This window comes from Parus major, chromosome 10 (genome assembly GCF_001522545.3).
Source record: "Parus major isolate Abel chromosome 10, Parus_major1.1, whole genome shotgun sequence".
In the NCBI taxonomy this organism is placed as follows: domain Eukaryota; kingdom Metazoa; phylum Chordata; class Aves; order Passeriformes; family Paridae; genus Parus; species Parus major.
The window spans coordinates 6,402,832-6,424,045 of record NC_031779.1 but is presented as its reverse complement, the minus strand read 5'-3'; the positions used below and the strand labels follow the sequence as shown (position 1 = coordinate 6,424,045).

Sequence of the window (21,214 nt, the reverse complement as noted above, 5' to 3'; positions counted from 1 at the left end):
CCTCCTGCCCTGGCCCTTCTCCCCTTCCTGCCTGCAGCCTGCCCAGGAATGCTCTCTGCCACAGCTTTCCCTCTGTTCTAACAGCCAGAGAGCAGGTGGGATATTTTGCTGAAGTCTCTCTTCAGAGATAGTTTTTTTCATACATGTATCATGTGAGATTTAGCCTGCAGGGCTTACAAAATGCCCCTGGCTAATCTACCCATCTTCTCCTCCACAGATTTGTAACAGGGGCATGCTTTGCTTGTTTCATTCTAAAAGCACAGGAAAACCTGTGCTGTGGGAGGAAGGGAAAGGATAAGTGCTTCAAATTTACTCTGAGAACCACAAAAGAAAAAAAACAAGCAAAAACCAAAACAACCCCCCAACAAGAGTATGTGAAGTGGCAGCAGGGATTTTATCCTCTATCCATCCTGATGAGTCTTATCCTCCTATAAGTCTTTGCAGCTTTCTGTTCTCCTTTCCTTCTTCTGCTAGCACTGTGCTGTGCTCTGTCTCTATACAGCACAATGCATCTCCAGAGATTTAAATGTGGCATGCTTTCCTAAGTTACTTATGAATCTCTTAGAAAGTTCTCATGAGAGCAAATTCAAGCTTCACCTCACATGTTTGGTTTTTTGGCAGTTGCTTGCATTTTTTTCCCCACTGTTCCCACCAAATAACCTTGTGCTGGAAAACACAACAATTAACTGTAACTTCCAGTAACAGCTGCTCCTTTTCTGCTTAGTATAATTATTATTGCATAAGAGAATGCTTTTTTAAAACAGGCACAATTTTAAAAGCCTTCTTTTTCAAACTGCTATTAAAAATAGCACAGGTTATCCAGGGGAAGAAATGCAGTGCCCATCAGTTAGATAGGTTTTTGTCTTCTACTTTGCATTTACAACTTGTTAAACAAATATTTTTAATTATTACTCTGTGAGTGTTAGTGCCTTTGCATGTTTGCACAGTCTAATAACACAGTCTCAGAGGAGAAAGCAGTAGGTAAATATTTTTACCATGGAGTTTCTTTGTATATTTGAATCAAATTTTAGAGAAATTCATATAGTACTAAGCTTGACATGACACATTTATATAATTTTTTTCTTTGCTGACCTCAACTTCCTTCCAAAGGTGTCTCCAAGACAGGGAATGTGAATAAGCATTATATGAGGAATGATTTCTGATCACCTCTCAGACACACATGTATGTTTTCGGTGCAAATTCTGACATTCTCAGTACCATTAAGAGGACCAGTTTGGGCATATTAATACTATTATTTCCTCAGCATTAGGCACATAACAGTCTAATAGGTGAAGAATACATTCCATACCCTCAGAAATTACTTTGTTTCACTGCACAATTCTTCTCAGGAAACCTTGCCTGCCTTCCCATTATAAACATGGCTGTGAATGAAAAAGCAGCAAAGTAAACAATATGTTAAGACTTGAAAAGTCAGCATCTGAATAGAAGGAAATGAACAATCTCAGCCAGAACTGAACAGATGCAACACTTTCTGTAGCATGACCGAGGCATCAGATAACAAACATGAAGCCCAAGCACCAGCACATGCTTGGCAACAAGCACTGCTAAATTAAAGAGGCAGGTGTTTTGTTAATGCCTTTTAAATAGACTTACAAATTTAATTTATTTTAGAATAAAAGGACTAAATTTTGATGGTGGAATTTGTCATAGCAGAGGAACAAAATTTGATAATTTGAACATCTTTGAATTATTGAAACAAGGGGAGAAAATCAAGAGTGGGGCATGTGGGGAAGAATAGAAATCTCAGTGAAGGAAAGGGAAAGCACAGTAGTACCTTACTCAATTTCCAGTCCTCTGAAACCTGCTGCAACTACTCAAAAGAGGCAGTATGGACCTTTCCATTAAAAACACACAATATAAAACCGAAACCTGTTTCGTTTTCATTTCCATCTCAGATGTTCAAGACATTAGCAACTGATGGCTACACTCTGCAGGAGACTTCTGCTACACAACCATTCTGCCACCTAAGGCAGGAAGCCTGTTTGGCTTCACTGCAGAGAATTTAATCTCATACACGTGTATTCCCCTGGGGGTTCATGTTTTTCAAGGTATAGAATCAACATGTTTCTGAAGATGCTTGCACTGTAGAACAGTAGAAACACAAAAAGAGACTTGAACCCTACTGCCAGATTTCCATGGAATCTCAGGGGATAAAGCAAGTGCAAAGGCTCCTCCAGCAAGTCTTGGAGAAGGAAAGCAGAACAGAAAAACTTTGATTTAGAACTACATTGTTTTCACAGCTATGACTGCTTCAAAGTCACAGGCCATTTGCAAATGTAACATATATGCAAATACCAATAGCCTTGGATTAGAAACCTCAGAGGTTTCTAATCCAAGAAAATATATGATGGCTGAACAAAATATGGATATGAATACAGACACATTTCAATCTGTTCTGACACAAAAAGACAAAATCCTTCCTTAAAATGGAAGCCATTTTAAGCCCCATTTGCTATCACAGGTGGTTCTTTGAAATTCAACTCAGGAAGTCAACCATACATTTTAAAACAACTAAAATCTACCTAAAACGTTTACCACACCTGAAAGCAGACCTATAGCCTTTTCTTCTTCCAAGTTTTTTACCTGCTTTTCTGATACAACTGGCAGCAAGCCACTGGTTCTCTCTCAGGCTCCTGTCTTGCATAAGTCTTTCACATCCACCGAGCATTAGACCCCAAACAAAATATCCCATTCACACAAAGGCAAAATTCAATGTTGAGGCAGATTTCAAAATATGTGTAGTTCCATGCAATTTCAAAACATATACTGCTAATAAACTGGACCTCCAACAATTCACATGGCAATTACACTCTTTTCCTTGCCTTTGATCAGATGTGTTGCTTACAGCAACCTGACAGAACAATAATTATCTCACTAGGGCAGATCTACAGTACACAGGATTTGGATTTCCTGCTAGGGAAATACTAGAACAAGAGACATAGTTCAGGTATTGGTGGATTTTATTTGTTGTACAGGATTGACCCTGAGAAACACTGTATTACAGGATATGATGCATAAATCACTAACAATCAATCAGCTTGCCTTCCAGATTCAGGACAGAAAGTGTTTAAGCTTAACAGAGTTCTTCTTTGTACATCTGGCTTCAGGTAATTTCATTAGCAATTAGAAAGCCAGAAAAAAACATTCTCAAAAAGATATTAAGTGAACTTCAGAGTATAGCTATCCAGGGAGAACAAGGAGTGTCAGAAGCTGTCTTCACATGTAGCTTAACTTCATGCCCAAAAAGCAGCTGTGTACAGCTTAGAAAAGTGAAAAGTTGTAAAAGAACTATGACCTGAACCTCTCTGATGGTGTTTTAATGTTACCATGACTGAGATAACCATGCTCAAAAATAACTAGCTTGTTTTACTTTCAAGCTTATTTTTCTTGATAGATTTATAGCATCACAGTCTCTGGCTATGAACTTTGCTACTGTCATCATTTTACTGATGATCCTGAAGGTCTTTTCCTCTGTTCTTCTCTTCAATATTTATTTTTAAATAAACACAAAGGAGGTCTTTTCTTGTGTGCTCTTATTTGGTCTGATAATAAACACATCTTCCTTCATGACCATCTCCCTCCTCTGCCCTGGTACACAGTGACACAGAGTCCCACAGGCCTGTGGTGTGTTGGGCTGTGGGAGAGCAAAGTGTTACACACCAGGACTCTCAAATATTGCAGCTAAGTCCCTCTGGAGGGCTTCATCCCACAAACCTTCCTCCTACAGTGACTTTGGGAAGTTTTTCACTGTCAGAACAATCCTTTACTCTGAAAGGCAGCTTTATCAAAAGCAGTGTCTAGCACAGAGGCTCTAGTGCTACCTCAGTTTCATTGTGATGGAAGAAGAGGACCACCAGCCTACCTAGGAGGAGCTTGGTGCTGACTACACATATCCAGCTGTTCTGAGAGCCAGATAAAAGCTTAGACTGAAAAAATTAGAAATTTATTGTGGCATTTAAGCATAAGGAGATACTTCAGGCATGAAACTTGTCTGCTGAGCATCTCTGGCCAACAGGTATTAGACACATACCAAAGAAGTCAATATAAGTTGTCGAGGCTGTTGCCATAAGAGTTTACCCATAAAAGAGAAGTTCCTGGTGAAAGGCAGCCCTTTACAGAACACTTTTTTCAGTAAAACACTGCAGCACCATCTGGATTATTTTGTCAGTTGTGTATCAAAAGCCACAGCACTTGTAAGGATTAATAATAGCTCCATACTCACTGGTAGATTTTTTTTAAGCCAAGCCTGTTTTTAAGTTTCATTTGGCCAGGACATTGTTTATCATTATTACTTACTGTATTATTTTTTTCAAGACTGTGACACAGTGCTATAAATGCTAAAGAAACATTATTTGGACAAAAAATATACATTGTAAGTGTGATGAGTATAGCAAGATCACATTAATTCTGAACATTTTGTTTATCTGTCTCAGTCTTGAATACATGAACAATGTATTCATCTGGCTGCTTGCTTATTTGAATGTCTTAATTATGACATTTTGAAAATCTTAACAGCTCTTAAGAAAGCAATTTGTATGAGCAAGGTCTATTGTGTTTTCACAGAGGCATGGCTTCTGTAGTCAGCAGCAGAGTAAGTGTGCCATGGACAATGTACAAATGCAATGCACATAGGAAACACCACCCGTGGGTCACTCAGGTCCTCTGTGTCCAAGAGGTGAGGACAATGATTAGGATGTAAGGACTGATGATATTTTTTTTCTAAGTGTTTGTGTGATGCTAAGCACAATGATGAGGCCCCATAGCACTGGGATGATAATGACCACATCTTTATTGTGCTACCGCATCATAATCCTTGATCATGGACTCAGCCCTCCGTTGTAGGGAAGATACATTAACCTGCACCATTTGTGCAGTCCCTGATCTCTCTGAGAATGCTAATATGATAGAGTTTATAACTAATGCTGAGTCTGAAGGCTGGTTTTGGTGACTGGATGGATTTCTAGTAAACTGAGATCACTGCTCCAGGCACACAATTTCAGTTCCTTGTTACCTGGAGAAGCACGTAGCTAAAAGAAGAAAATGATGCTTTACATTTTACACTGAAAGCACAAGACTTAGTTATACCCAGAGATACAAGAGCCTTGCACTAATTGTGCCAATAGTCACAATATTTGAACACTGTGGTATGTTTGGAAAGGCCATCTGAGCAGGACTACAATGTTCATTCCCCATTACCAGGACCAAAGTGCCCTAATTACATTGTTTGTGTACGCCTGAAAAACTTCATGCTGCTTTTGGACAGGATGACTAGTATCTCTAGGGAGCATCATGAAAAGGTCATGTGCATCTCACAAGACTCACAAAAATCCCTAGACTTTTAACAAACACATTAATTCATGTTGAATAGCTCATGTTCCAGCTATAGTTCTATTTTTAGGTTATTTGCTGTGCTTATATAAAGAAGTGCCACCAGTTCTGAAGTATTTTTAAAGATTCAAAGGTAGCTGTTCTGTTCTATGCAAGAGGCTGCTTCCACAATACCACCAGCTGCCAGCTAACGGAGCTGCAGGGAAGGAGTCACAACATGGCCAAGTGATTCAAACTGGAATGTGAGCTAAATGCTCCACAGTGAGCTGGGGAGGTCCTCATTAAACTGGTTAGTTGTTTCGTCCTGGGAACCTTAATAAAATCTAGACAGCAAAAAAATGCTCATTGCTGAAAGAGCACATCAGAATATCTCAGGTCAGCAAGGACTTGATCTAATGGCTTACTCCTTAGTCAATAGCTGAGATTTTCCTAAGAGATAACTACTTTTTCCTGTTGCAGTGTTGAAGCACCAAAAACTTCAAGGTTTGCCCATGAAAAACAGAACAGCTCCTTAGATGATTTACATATCCAGAATACTGCAAAAGTACTCTACAAAATGGTGGAGACAGCCACCAGGCAGAGCTGTGATAAGGATTCCAATGGGCACAGACAAATTGCAATAATATTTTTAATTTGGTAGCCAAATTATGGAAACCTACATACAGCTGTTTTCCTCAATATTTATTCTGGAAAAAAAGCACTTTCTTTTGAATACTGAGTGATGTTTTTCTGTATACCTACATTCAGAATAGACTAAATACAAAGCGGCAGGTGTAAAGCAGCCTGCTGGCATGAATGAAGTATATGGAAGCACAACTGTTTAAATAATAGCTAGGCCAAAATTATGGGCTCTACTAAAGAGGACTTAAAACTGAGTCTTCATCCAGAATTATATTTCTTTTATTCACCTAGAAAACTCCACAGTAAACCAAGACATTGTTCTGTTCAATTCCTCAATAAGAGAATACTAGAACTGTAATGAAGTCAAATTTTCCCCTCTTGAGCCTCTGATAGTAGAATTAAAGCATACCATGTGATATTTTACACTTTTCCCCTATTAATTGTCCCGCCACCAGCCTTGAAAACTCTGTATCTTCTTAGTATTGAAGCTGTTGCCTTAAAACAGTAAGAGGAAACATGAACACTACATCATGGAAGACAAAGTGTTTAATAGATGTCAATGTATCAACATTCTCTAGTTTCTAGGCAGTTTATATATAGGTGTTGCAATAAGCAAATTTAGGAGCCCAGGAAATGCAAAGCAAGTCCATACAAAAAGTCACTGAATTAAAAAATAACACATGGCCAGAAATATACCTTCCAGAGACCAAAGAGAATAAAAATTAGGTAAACCAGGCAATAAAAAGCAATCATTTGAGACATGTGCTCTATATCCTTGGCATCTTAGGAGCACAATGAAAATGAAATACCAAAACACTTGATTATACTAAGAGAAAAGGTAGCCTAACTGTGCAGACTAATACCAAAAGCTGTATAAAAATGTATAGTCTAAGCACATTGCCCAGTCCTGCTACAAAGTGGTAATTGATCTTGTGGGACCACAAGTTTCTTGCCACTCTAATTCCTTTTTTATCAGCTTATGATTTTTAATCAGGAAAATGTTTCCACAGTCCCCTTTACCAATAGGGAATTATATATACACTTAAGCATATGCTTATGAGAAATAGGATTGCAAGCTCATTGTTTACTCACTTGATAGAAAATTATGTTTAGACAAAAGATATAATGAGTTCTCAGGACAGCTGAAAATAATGGTGCAATGCAACCTGCACATTTGTGATCCAGAAGTTTCTTTTTGTTTGCCTTATGTTCAGAGAAAGACTTAAAACTCCAATCAAATCACAGTCATACTCACAAATTTGCCTTAGCTTTTATAACAGTGATTAAAAGCAAACATTCATGGTTTGAAGCACATATAAGAGTATGAAAACAGGTACCAAAATTCCCTGAATTCTGCAAAATATCAAAAATACAATTTTCCATGGTTTGAAGGTTACATAAGAAAATAAAAACAATGCTTTAGAACTTGAGTCATATCAAATTGACTGAGTATACCCCCAAATTCAAAACACAAGTAAGAATGTTTAGGTTCCCTAAAATCTGTGCAACCATTTTGAGCTGACTGTAGGGTGATGGCTTTGAACTGCAGTCACAATTTATTGAACAGGCCCATATTTGTTATAGAAATTGCTACAGTGCAATGACTTGGACTTCATTACCACTGAAAGCAAGCCCACTGACTTTACCAAGTTCTGAATCAGCCACAGTTCTCCATGGGAGCATAAAACATTTACCTACTTTCTCTATCTCAATGCTTCCTAGGATATAGCCACATTTTCTTGGGGTTTTGCACATTTCAAAGATAATAGATCATTCTTTGCAAACTAGATTGTTTTGATCTAGACTTAAATGAATTACTTGCATACTTCAGTAGTTGTGCACTTAAAATCATAGCAATTAAAATTATGGAGTCAATACTTAATCTGTTTATTTCATGGTAATAGCCAACACAGTCAGCAGTAAAGAATGTATCAGAGCAGTGTGCTTCAGATAAAGTCTTTGGAAATGTGCAGTACTTAGAGTAGTTACCAGCATTTCCATTGACAACCCAGATTTAGAAAACCATAAACAGAGAGGGAAACATTTTTAACAGCTAACCTTCAGCAGATAGCCCCCCTTGAAAGTAATTTGTACCTTTTATAAACATTAGCCCATAAAGACATGATGACATGTTTTAGTCTCAGTGAAACATGTTGCAGAAAATCTTGACATAGTTTATTTAACCTCTCTTCTATATGTAAACCATATTTGACCTCCTCCAAAACACTTTGAAATACCACATTCATTCTCTCATTGGGGAAAACATCCAACCCACCAGATCTTTCAGGATTATGAATTGATTATGGTTTTCAGGTCTTTCTGAGTTCAAATCCAAGAGATCGAATCAACTCAGTTTTGATATATAAGTGATAATCTATATCTCATTTCCTAGATTGAATTTATCTCTAAAGACTAGCCTATAGTTTACTCTTGAATTCTTCAAAAGTCAAAGCCACAAATCAAGTTGCTTTTACATGAAATGAAAAGATTATCCGAAGCTGTGACTAAAAATGAAGTAATGTGCACACGTTTTAAAAGGCCTACCTGTTACACAAGAGCAAGGCTGAGAAGAAATTTTAAGTGTCTCTTCAATGTTTGAGTGCCCATATTGCAGAAGATAAGCCACAAAAAGGAGTCAGGTGCCTGGTAAAATCCACAGGACCTAGAGGGAGAGAGAGGGACCCCTAAAACTATGATTGCTTCTGAAGAAAAATTCAAAATCTGTCATGCACTTTGAAAGAGCTGTGACGCCACACAAACCCAGGGACTCACAAAGCCGATACCCCCATCAGACCTGACGGCTGTTTGATGAAATCAGGAGACCTCCTCTCTGCTTTTTCAGCCTGACCAGCCATACTTGCTAAAAGGCAAAGGAAACAAGATGCAGCTATGGCCAAAAGGGAGGGAAGAAAACTTGGAGCAAAAATTCTGAAGACTGGAAGCGCTAAAGCCTTTGGCTGAATGCAATAACTGTGTCCTCAGGCAGCTGAGCAGGATTTGCTGTTTAAAAAGAAGCTGCAGTTCTCAAGAGACAGTACCACACTCCTTGCATGCCTGGCTGAAGATACTCACTTGTGTCTCAGGAGTTACACAGATTTATTAACAAAGCTTCTGCTGGGACTTAGGAGCCTCTGCTGTTCCTGCACTTAATTGGCCAAGGGAGCACCTGCTGGCATCCTGCCCACACCAGCCTTTTGGGACTGTCCTGAGGTAACTTTTCTGCTCCCATCACAAAGTACAAATCCAGTTACTTGTTGTTATTATTTGTAATTCTTGGTTAAGCAACTGATGGCTGAAAAATTACTGATTCCAGCATGGGGAAAGTCTTAGCCCTGCAAGGATTTCAAAACTAGTAACACAGACTAAAAGCCCTTCTGTGCAAATAGATCTCATTGCCATGAAAGCTTCATTTTCTGCAAATTAACACCTGCAAACTGCCACAGGAGTCCTGCAGCCAAACTTCCTCCCTTGCTGTCACCACCATGGCTTACTAAAGGGAAATTTTATGATGCTCTAAAATCAACATTTTGATTGTCTCAGAGACTCTTGAGTTTTTTAAGCAATTCTAGTTGAGTGACACATTACACATAGGAGAGCTTAGTCCCCAAAAATCTCTTGTACTGGTTACTGGTTGGTTCTTCTGTGCCTGAGTTTGCCTTGAGCAAAATACCACAGCACCTCTCACAGTTGGAGCACACAGAGCCAGTTACCTTTGTGCTTAAGGTGTGTACAACATTAGAGCTTGAGCTGGCCTCACTATGCTGGCATGTAACCTGTATTTGTTGAACTTTAAACCAATATAACGAGGCTGGAAAAAGCATTTCAATGTAAAAAAAGCCATTTCACCAAAGGAAGAAAAAAAAGTAGCCAAGAGACAGTTCCTAAATTCTCTGTGTCCTTAGCCATGGTTGCCTGCTGTTGATGCTGCTGTGCTGTTTTCTGGGCAAACATGTCAGGCTGCATTCTGCTAAAAGAAGTTCAGCCAAATTTCAGCCAAGCAGGAAAATGTTTTGACAAAATGACACAAATCTGCAGTGGGGAAAATGGTCTCATGCAGAGAGCTATCCTATTATTAAACTTGGGAGCAGTCTGGAAAGCCTTGAGTCAGAATTCAGCATCACTGAAACATCACAGAGGGGCCACAGACCTGCCTGGTGAGTTGCCATTTTTTTAGAGAAACACATTCCGTGGGGCATAGATGAGTGTATCAACATAGATCTGTGGCCTTGGAGAAACTGTGAATGTCCCCAAAACCTCCCAAATGCAGGCCAAAGCCCCAAGTCACCAGAGCACAGATTTAGCTTTATGTCAACCTGACATACAATGTTTACATAATATCTGCTGAATAGCAATAGTCTTCAGAAAAAAAAGATGAGATTCGGTATAAAAGATTGTGCCTTCATCTGGCATCTGAAGATTTCACAGGATGGAAATCTGGACAATGTCTTAGAAAAAAGTAATAAAAATTAACAATTCGGCATCAGACAGAGAATGTTCTGCTGGGACTAAGTTCATGCCTGTTACTCTGTTTCCAATTAACTTGATTTTAGAGCAATGGATGCTCTCCAAAAATTTACATGAATAACAAATACAGTGAAAAGTACAGATTTCCTGGGGTGTTTTAATTTAGCATTAACCAGATGCATTTGCAATAAAGCCTGAATTCAAAGTCTGGTGCCTTAAAGCATTTAAACCATTTACAGTGGAGAACTTCCTATCTAGAAGGAATATGCCCCAAGAGATGCATATGCCTGCTTGTAACTGTTCAATATGACCAATATTTTAAAAGCTTATAGCCAGGTCAAGCCCTATGGTGCATTCATCCATCATTGGTACAAAAATATGGTTATCTAGTTTGCCAAGAAATATGTATTTATAAAATGCTCCCATTAGCATAACCTGCAGGGCCTGCTCAGGTACAAAATCTATTGAAATGGATTTCTCCCTGAAGGAGGTATCCTTCTATTTAGTTACCCCCCAGGTACTCAGTGCCTTTGGCTCCCAAATCTCCCAGTGTTCCACAGTGGTTGGGCAGCTCTGGGTGAAAGGAAAAGCGGTCACAAGGGTAAATGGAGTCAGGGAAACTCATGCTTGGAAGAGCACAAGCAAGAGCAGGGCCTGGCAGAGACGGGGTAGGGAGCCCAATCTGCTGGGTCATGTTATCCCCCAGGAACAAAGGGAAAAACATTTCAGCCATCAGGAGCTGGGAGAGCAAAGGTAGGGATGAACTTTCATAGAAATAGATACAAATATTCAGGTCTTGGCAGGCACTACTTTGGAGATTCATCTTTCCCTTCAGATATATCTATACATGACTACTCTTTGGCACCCTCCTAAATCATTTCAAATCAGACTAGCCATGTACTTTGCATGCAAGCCAAGGTATTATACACTGAAAAGAGGAGACTATATTTGAGTACATTCATGTGATTCACTAAGAACCAGTAACTTCTCATGGAAAACTCTCACTGAGTCTGCTGAGAGCCTATATTTTTTTCCTACTTCCCTGTTCTGTATTTATTAAGGAGATTGGGATGACAGCAAAGTTATTTTTTTCTTGAAGTTCAATTTCTTCTTCTTCATCTAAAATCACAAGCTGCTGACTGTGAAATTGCAATTCCTCATGATGAAAGAGAAAACATTTGCAATAAGACAATAAAAAGGAAGACTGTATAAGGCCAGAAGGAAGCATCAGGTTTTCAAAATGAACAAGATATGGTGCTTGAAGGTATAAAAATATATATTTTCTGAAGCTTTATAAGGATGACTGTATCTTTAAACAATGCTGGTATTTTCTAGCACTTTTTCTGCAGCTTTATGCAAAACCCTTAACACTGGAAGAACTCTCTTGATTTCTCCTACTGCTTTCTGGTGGTTACTCCAGTCCATTTTAACCATATCCCTGATGTTTTCTAGGAACTCACCTTCTCCTTTCTAAGAATTTATTCACTGCTTCCTAGGAATTTTCCTACTAGTTTCTAGGGCTTCCCTTACATTTCAAAAATCCTGATACTTTCTAGGAATATCCTGTCTGTTTTCTTGGAATTTTTCCCTACACAGTTTTCAGAGAATATTCTAGGAATTCACATGCTGCTTTTTGGGGATGTTTCTGATGCTTTCTAGTACTTCTCTCCCCATTTTCAATTACTTTTTTTGCAGCTTTCTAGAATTTCCCTAAGTTTTTTCTGAGAATCTCCTGTCAGCAGTAAGAGGGGGGATGCTTAGTGAAGGAAGATGTGCAGTGCAGAGAGGACTGGGCCCCATGGCAGCTTCTTGGAGCCACCAGAGCAGAGCTGGACAGTGGCTGTTCCATCAATAGCCCAGACACTGCCAGACATAGGTGAGGAGCAAATTGTGTCCAAAGTCAGCCCAGGAAATCCAAATGAGTATTCAGGAACAGCCCAAAACAGGGTTTGAAACAGGCACACCTATATGGTGTAGCTCACACAGGCACATTTTGGGGATTAGCAAACACTCTCGTTGAATAATTTCTGCATTCAGTGTTTTGTACAATAACCTTATTAGAAACTCTGTATTCTTTATAAAATGATGCACTTTTTTCTATAAAGTTGTTTTAAATTTTTAACACAGGAAATTCTGCAATGTTAATTTCAGAATTTCCCATTTATAATCCATCACAGAACTGGGATGTGGGCAAATTGTTTCTTTTTCCTTCAGAAATGCATGAGAATTTACTTTGATACAAAATCATTTCATCATAAATTCAATTTAAAGGTATGGCTTCTTGAGTTGTACTTTCTTCTGTTTGCTACATTACTTATTTACTGGTACTAAAATATTTATGCCACGCACTATAACTTATTTTCATAATTCCTATCCATGTGGTAGAAAATAATTGTTAGAGGTTCTGCTACAGGATTCTTATACTTGCTGAAGTTTAAAGTTAATTAATACAAGTATTTGATAGAAGTGTTATTACTACTGATGTGTTACTCAGTTCCTTTTCTATTTATGGACAGCTGGCCAGCAAATGTTTTTCAAAATATGTTTGAGTGCCCTTGGATTCACATGGAGTCCAAGCTGATATCTTGTGTGGGAATAAAGAATGATTTTTAAGTGCTGTCTTGACATTTGAGGTGTATCCTCATTGCATAATGAAACATGAGGCATATATTACACGAAAGCACATTTTTCCTAAGAGCTTCTATTTCTTTAAATTTCATTATTTAGTGTTTCATATTTAAAAGGTAGGGACCAGCAAGTATTTAGCACATACATAGACAAGAGAACAAACCTTCCTACACATAATTTGCCAGCTGCTACACAAGCTGTTAAAATACTTGCACGTATAATTTTCACTGCTCTGTGTTGGATGCTAAAGGTTGGACATTCCTCACTACAAAATCACTACTAGAGACAGAATTCTACAGCAGAGGACAGAATTATTCACTGCACTTCAGTATGAAATACACTGTAAATGCTCTTGCAATTCAAATGGTGAAGCAGAAGCCAGGACTCCATAAAATTCTTGTGCCCCTGAGCTGGTTAGCTGAGATGTTTTATGCACTAAAACCATCTTTACAGGATATTTGTCAGCTTCTTTAGACCTCAGACTCTGTGAACTATCCTACTGACCTACATCTGATGTCGTCCAAATGCTGTTAAGATGTGAAGAATAAATGTTCTAATGAAGTTTTACAGTTTGTCAAGGACATGTTATTTCTTTCAACAACTATTATTTGGACTTTCATGTCTTAAGAACATAAAAAATGTAATATATGTAGTGATCATTTCAAAATAGGTGTTCTGGTAATTTTGATGCTATGTTCTTGGGGGCAGTTGTTTGTACAGTGTATGGGAAGGTGTTTAGAACAGTTTATATAGATCTGGCTTTGCAGTCATTCTCACTGAGCTTTGCTACAGGTGCTCCAGAAGAGAAAAAAATGCTTCAATTCAGCTTCTGCTTATGGCCATCTAGAAAACCATGGCATGGCTTAGTCTTACTATCCTGAGGCTCTTGATGTATTTGCAAAGGCAGTTAAAATTTTCTTTAGTAAATACAATTTCAAATTTCTAACAAAACCTAATTTCCACCTCTTTGCAGACCATTTGTACTAGTCTACAGCAGACTGTAACCCACAGCACCAACCAGCCAAGGTGCCAAATAAATCATGCAAAATGCCTTCAAGGAACTGAGGTAGTTTTGAAAATGATCATTTTATTAGCATTCTCCTAAGATTATCACTCTGCAACTAGGTCAGCAACCTATTGAAAATCAGTGAAAAGCAAAAGCGTATAGACCTGATGCTGTTTTCATTTGCAATGTGACAAATCAGGAGTAAGCCTAATGAAAGCACTAATGCAAAACTCACACAAGTGAATAGAAAATCAAGGCAGAGTTTCTACTGAACTGTGTATTTTTCTCTTCAGAATGCATACTGAGAATACTTTTTAAGTTTCCAGCATGTACATGTGAAATAGCTGCAGTACCTAATTTGTAATGCTCTGATTTCATATTCACATGATGAATCTACATTGTCACAACAGAATAAATGTCCATAAACACATGTATTTTTTGCTGTCTACAGAATTCAGAAAAATGAAAAGCAGACAAAACAGCATTTTTGGCATATGAATATGCTTGCCAGGATTTAGGACAAAACATTTCCTTGCCAAACTCTCCTCCTTGCCCAAGTCACAAACAAACATCATAAAATAGTCCTACATAACTGCCAATCAGATTTTTAAAAAAAATCTAATTCAGTCTTTGTGCTATAGACAAAACCATTCTGTTTACCATGTGCCTTCTCGTCCTCACTGAATTTGATTACACAACAAGCTCCTAATTTGAAGACCATTGAAATCCACAGAAACATTTATATGCCTTACAAATTATTTTTTTCCCATTTGAATAAGAAAGACAGAGCAAGAAAATCTCATGTAGTGTGGCTTTCTGCAGATTATCAGTGCAGCCAGTGGCAGATCTGTGAAGAACTTAGTGCTCCTTACTTCTCCCTGGGTGATATGGAGCTGGCCATCTACAAACAAGTACTGCCAAGATCTGAACAGTCCAAAGCACTTTTTTGTTTGCTTCCCCTGTTTGTTCTGTAATGCACACAGTGGATGGAAGATGGAGGGGTTTCTGCAGACTTTGGGAAATAACATGAGCTGCAGTGGTCTAAGTGGTTGCTGCCTTCACTTCAATAAAACAACTACCAGCACATAAACTGAGCCTTCAGCTGCACCTTTCTAAATAAAAACTTTCTTCCCACACAGTTCCAATCAGCTGAATGGTGATGCAAAGAACTTTCCAGGACAGGTTAGTTTAAAGGAATGACTTTAACCTCTGTCTTCCCTTTTTTTTTTTACAGAATTAATTATTTAAAATTCTGCCAACAAATACATTATTTTTTCCCTAAATTTTAAGACAAATGTGTAAAAACTAATTTTACTTCAATTAATGGATTTCTAACAGCCAGTTAGGTATCACAGCCCATTATTAATTAGTGAAAAAAAAAAAGTATTTTATGCAGAATCTAGATTATCTGGAGCATCAGGTACTGATTTAAAAACTAAAAACACCAGAGTACTTACTATTTTTAAATATTGCAGGGCAGAGTTATAGCTCCAAAACTCATGGAGACATTCTTCAGAGGCAGTCTCCAATAGACAACACTGTTCACCAGAAAGGGAAATAATGCTCTGTATTTCATACAGAGCCACAGAATGGTTTGGGTTGCAAGGGGCCTCAAAGATCTCCTAGTTCCAGCCCCCCTGCCATGGGCAGGGGCACCTTCCAGTAGACCAGAGCTCAGAGCTCCATTCAGCCTGCTTTTGAACACCTCCAGGGATGGAGAATTCTCAGCTTCTCTGGAAGCCTGTTCTAGTGCCTCACAGGCTGAAAAGATGAAGAAAAAAGTGTTCAAAGTGGACTTTGTAACAAGATATTGAGAAAATACCTTAGCTGGCACTGTGGCTTTGGCCTACTCCACTTCCCAGAGCAGGCTTTGATCTGAGGCTTCACAGAAAACAGCACGAGTGAAAAATTACCTCCCTGAAATTCACTTCAGTGTCTGCTGGTTATAGCCCTGGAAAGTCAAAGAGGGTAGATTATTTCAATTTTAAAGAATCCAAAATTAACTTCTTCACAATAGCAATTACACCACTGCAATCAGTAATGGGGTGATTCACATTTGGATTCGCCCCACAAGAAATACTCAGCAATTAATAAATTCTCATTTCTTTCTTTTTTGGAATGGGAAACAAGATGGCTTTTCACACATAACTCTGCTCTTTAAAGTTAAGATAATTTGCTGTGCCTGCTGTCCCTGTATCCCAGCAGTTGCTAAAAAGCAGGCTGTGATGCAGCACTGCTGCTTAGGAGGGGCAGGCAAGCGGCAGCTGCTCCATCTTGGTTCCTCCACAGTGCCCACCAGAAGTGTGACTGTAGCAGCTCCAATCCAGGTTTTCTCTCAGCTGCTTTGGATACCAAGAGCAGCAGTGTCACAGCCCAGCTAAACCTTCAGGAAGCCAAGTACTCCCCTGTGCAGCAGCCCCTGACACAGAAAGGCTGTGCCCCAGAGAGCTGCACATCACCTGTCCCAAGGTGCAGCCAGAGCCTGGGGGAACCCTAAGAACCCCATCACTCACCTCTTCCACTGGCTCTACGTGAGCTGAAGCCACCAAAACTTCAGGGAAAAACTCAAATGTTGACTCTCAGCATAAGTTAACATAATTCAGGATGTCTGGACTTTATCTGCACATCAAAAATAAAATTTCTTTCAGTGAATCTATGAAGATGTGACAATCTAAATAATACACGGAGTGATTTCTGCTTCTGAAGAGTAACTGCAGCTGGGCCAGATAGTGTCATGATCCTTTAATTACAAATAGCTTTGCCCTCCATAAAACTCCTGGATGGTACTTATCCCTTTGTGAAGCATATTCTAGTTTACCACTTGGTCAGTGGATGGATAAGTATTTTTTTCCTGTCTTACTCACCCTGAAGGAAAAAAGAAAAAAAAAAAAGGTCAAACAACAAAAAACAGGAACAAATTCTCCTGATTATAGCAATTTTCCAACATGTGCATTAATGATACATACAGTAGACATTATTCTTTCTATCGACCCATGGTTAGTATCTCACGCAAATCATAGGCTACCTAGGAGTTTCACTCTTACAGAAATGCAGAAATGAACAGGCATTTTGAAAGGTTGGATTCAGAAGTTCTATATGGCAAAAAAAAAAAAAATTCTTTTCCTAATGAATTAAATGTAATTAAGAAAGAAAACTAGAAACAACAAACAACAACAAAAAGTTAGTGATGGAACCATCTTCCTCAGAGAAAGCTTTATAAACAGAGTAGATTTTGGAAAAGAAGGAAAAACATAAAAAAGGAATCTGTCTACTGTATTGAAGAGAAGAGTGTTTTGCCTACATTTTTTGGTAAATAAAATGGATTTAACCAATTAACTATCTGGCTCTGATCGAGAATCAATCTAGTTTTGTCATGGAAACAGCTTGTAAAACCCTGAACATATGGAGAGTGCAGGCTGACGTCTGAAAGTTTCAGTAAAATACTCAGTACTGTTACATCTGAGAACTGCATATTTGCCAAATGACAGAATGCAAGAAATTGCTGCTCCCTCTTGTTTAAGATGGATTGTGAGATGTCCTTACTTGCCCTACCAGGCAATTTGCCAGCATGCTTTGAGTCCTTAACACAGTAGTCACTGGATTTCTGCTTTATAGCAATATTTAAAAGACTTATGGTAAACTAGAAAGTGATTTCTCTGTGTTTTCCAGCCTTAGATTATTCTCTGGCCAGCACCATAACATATTCTTTAGGTAATCTTTATAAACTAATCCCCTTGCTCTGCATTCATAGCATTGGTTGAAAGCAAACGAGGCACTTTGCATCCCAACACATCAAACCATGGGCCAGCGCCAAGAATTAAAATCCTGACCCAGACTTCTTGAAGAACAAGAGTTGGGGCATTTCCTCAGATTCAGCATGAAGCCTTTGTTTCCATTTATAATCTGACAGTGGGTGAGTATCAAACAGAGAGAAAGAAAAGGAGCTGGGGAAGGATGGGGACGTGAAAATCCACCATCTCTCTTAGACTTGCACTTGCAAACAGAAGTCCACACAATTTGGATTTTCATTTCTGTGAAGTGGGTGTTTTTCTGATTTCTGCATTCTTATCTCTAAAATGCCATGGATTCACAGTTGCATAAAACACTTCAAACTGAGCCAACGTCTGAATTTAATTACTGATCAATTCTGTACAAGCACAAGCTCATCAGTACTATCAGGAAATCAGCTCTCTGCCTATATAAAGGCATAACTCTATTTTCTGTCCTTAAAATCTACAGTCAGACCTTACTGACTAACACTGAAACTCACTATGGGAATAATACTTTTTTAAAAATAAGAGATGTACCATGTAAACCACCAGAAAAAAAAAAATATGTAATCCTTAGTATGCAAGGTTGTTCAATAATATTTTGCTTTCTGGGAAAAAAATGTTTTCTTATGGAAACTGTCTTCAAGACAAACATAGTTATGCTATACATGAACAGAAAATTTAGTAGAGTGATAGTGATATTTTTAGTTGTTTAACAGCCCTGATATATCCATCTTCTACTCTTGGCAGTATAAAAACATTTGTGCTCCTGGCAAATATGACTTAGTAATAGTAAGTTACCATTGCTGAAGTGACTCTGAGCTGATGAATATGCATAGAATGAAATAAACCCTAATAAAGATCCTATTAAGGAATACAGACATTTCAGTTATTGATGAAATTTGTACTAATTCAGCACTTTGTGCCACCAAATTCTACTCTCCTTGTATTCCCTGAGGCTGGAATTGCATTAAAAAACCTTAATTTTCAAGAAAATACCAATAAAAAAATAGAGGAGGGAAACTTTGATACACACAATGCCAAGAGCAGCAATATTTTTGCTAATGTTTTAAAAACAAAAAGATAAAAATGTTTTCTAACAAACCTAGAAGAAAATGTTTTCGGCAGACTACAAAGATGGGAAGCACTCCCATTCCTGGCGGCATCCTTCTGCTCTGCTCAGCGATGAGGGGAACAGCACTGCAGATGGCTGCAGGTGAATGTCGGAGATCACTCGATGCGGCCCGGAGCGCCCAGGGGTGCGGGCCGGTGTCCCTGCAGCTCCCTCGGCACTGTGAGAGCAGGGATACGGTTCCCAGGGACACACACAGCTCCCAGGGACACCACAGCTCCCAGGGACACACACAGGGGCTGTGTGAACAGGGACAGCCCCTGCTCGGCCCGGGGAAGGCCGTGCGGACGGAGAGGCCTCACAGGCCCGCGGGCCAGCCCAGGAGCAGCCGCCTGAGAACGGCACCACCACTGTCCCCGCCGGAGCCTTCCGAGTGCTGAGGGAGAAAGAGCAGGTTTAACTGTTTTAACAACACCCGTCTTCCCTTTCAGGGATGCACTGCTGGAGAGACAGGTGCCAGCTGACAGCAGAGATTTTTAAAACCCTGTTCCGGCTTTTTTCCCTTCCCAATTCCACGGCATTTGCCCGGGCCCGGCCGGCCCCGCCCTGCGCACAGGTTCGGCCATGTCGCTCGGCGGGCACAAGGTGGCACCTCACGAAGATTATTTTTGGCTGGTCCGTGAGTTTTATTGCTTTTATCAAACAACCGCATAATTCCGTTCTAATTTCAAACCGTTTTAAATAAAAAAAAATGATGATGAATATTTTACCTAATTTAATGATTACTCCGTATTTCAGAAATCCAAAGTTTAAAAAAAAATTATGATTAAACCACCCGATTTCTTCAGAGAGTGTAAATTAGTCAAAACTTGTCTGTCACGTTCGTAATTTGGGATCAAAATTTTAGCCCCCCCAATTCACATTTTTGCTTGTTTTGTAGGTCTGCTGCAATTTACAGACTCAGAGAAACGGGAAACTCTAATCTCTCAGTGCGCCCAGGCAGCATGGGAGGAAAACACGAAGCCTGAGCTCTCTGTTCCCGTTCTTTGGCTCAGTTGGTACAATGAGTCAGAAATGAGGCACCGGAGACTGAAAGGCAGAGAAATGAACACACTGAGAGAAAAAGGCAGTGTCACTTGCAAAGCAGACAGTGTCATTTTGGCCTGCTGTAGTAGCAGAGATGCTGTGATGGACTGCATTTATGATTTAAAAACTCTGTGTATTTTATCCTCAGGGTGGTAACTCTGAGCTTTCTGATGCTTTTGACTTTGAACTTGGAGTAAAAGTTCACCCTTGCGGAGAGTGACCCACTTTGAAAAGCTTTCCACTCTACAGCCAGACAAAAAGCTTTGCACAATTTTGGTACCAATATTAAAGAAAGCTGAAATCAAACTAGAAATGATAGACAAGGGAAAGCTTAGTCTCTCTTACAAGAGGAGGCTCTGACACTTTCATTGCTTATCATGATAGTACAAAACCTGTTCTTTTTTTTCTTTAAACATATCAGGGTCAGGGGTAAAAACCTGAGCATGGAAGAAGCTGAAAAGAAATGCCTCCATCTTAAAGTAAGGGACAATTGGGAAACCAGAAGGTTTCTGTGTGGCAAGCCAGAGAAGGTCCTCCCAGGAGAGTGCAAGATGCAGGAATCTTTATTCATTGATAAGAAGACCTTGATAGTTTTAGCTAGGAGAGAGATAACAGGACAGAAATGCCTGCAATGATCCAGGGGCAGCATCTGTTCCATATTTTCACCTGACGACTGCTCAGCCACCACTATGAAGAAGGGCTGGCTTGGAGATTTACTGCTAAGCCCTGGGGCTGGCAGACAACAGGAACATAAAATATGGGGAGAAGCTCTGAGGGCTGTAGAGTATTCAAAAGACATGCAGAATGAAAGATCCTATGTTGCTTTAATGGTTTGTTCCAAAATATTGTGTACTTCAAAGTACTGACTACGCTAACTCTTCTAAGATGCTAGTTACACCCTAGCAGCTGTAAACTCCTTTCTAAAAAGTTTGTTGTCCTTTTTGCCTCAGTTTATGTGATTATTCTAGTTTCTAGTAATTAAGATTGCATTTCATGATTCTCAACCTTATTCAATTAATGTTTACAGCTTTCCATGCTACAAAAATAATACTTGTCATTATTTTAATTAAATTATTCATAAATGGCATTGGTTCCACTTCAGATGTATGTATAATGAGAACAGGACCGAGGAGACACATAATTAATCATAAATTTTGATGTATTTTTTTATGTTAATTGAAGATACATGGAACTGTTCACATTAAATGCAATTTTTTT

The 21,214-nt window shown here is 39.0% G+C and overlaps 2 long non-coding RNA genes across 4 annotated transcripts; one reads left to right on the top strand and one right to left on the bottom strand.

The window, feature by feature from the left end:
• Positions 1-3,104: 3,104 nt before the first annotated feature.
• Positions 3,105-19,130, bottom strand: LOC107209238. Of its 3 annotated transcripts, none has more exons than XR_004498908.1 (4): positions 18,944-19,130; positions 16,582-16,933; positions 15,891-16,019; positions 3,105-8,632 (listed from the first exon to the last, which is right to left on the bottom strand). It is a non-coding gene; the product is annotated as an uncharacterized LOC107209238 (long non-coding RNA). The 3 variants fall into 3 exon arrangements; XR_004498909.1 differs by having other exon boundaries at positions 16,582-16,687; XR_004498907.1 differs by having other exon boundaries at positions 16,582-19,130.
• A 364-nt stretch (positions 19,131-19,494) lies between these two features.
• Positions 19,495-21,214, top strand: LOC117244928. Its single transcript, XR_004498910.1, has 2 exons — positions 19,495-19,585; positions 19,851-21,214. It is a non-coding gene; the product is annotated as an uncharacterized LOC117244928 (long non-coding RNA).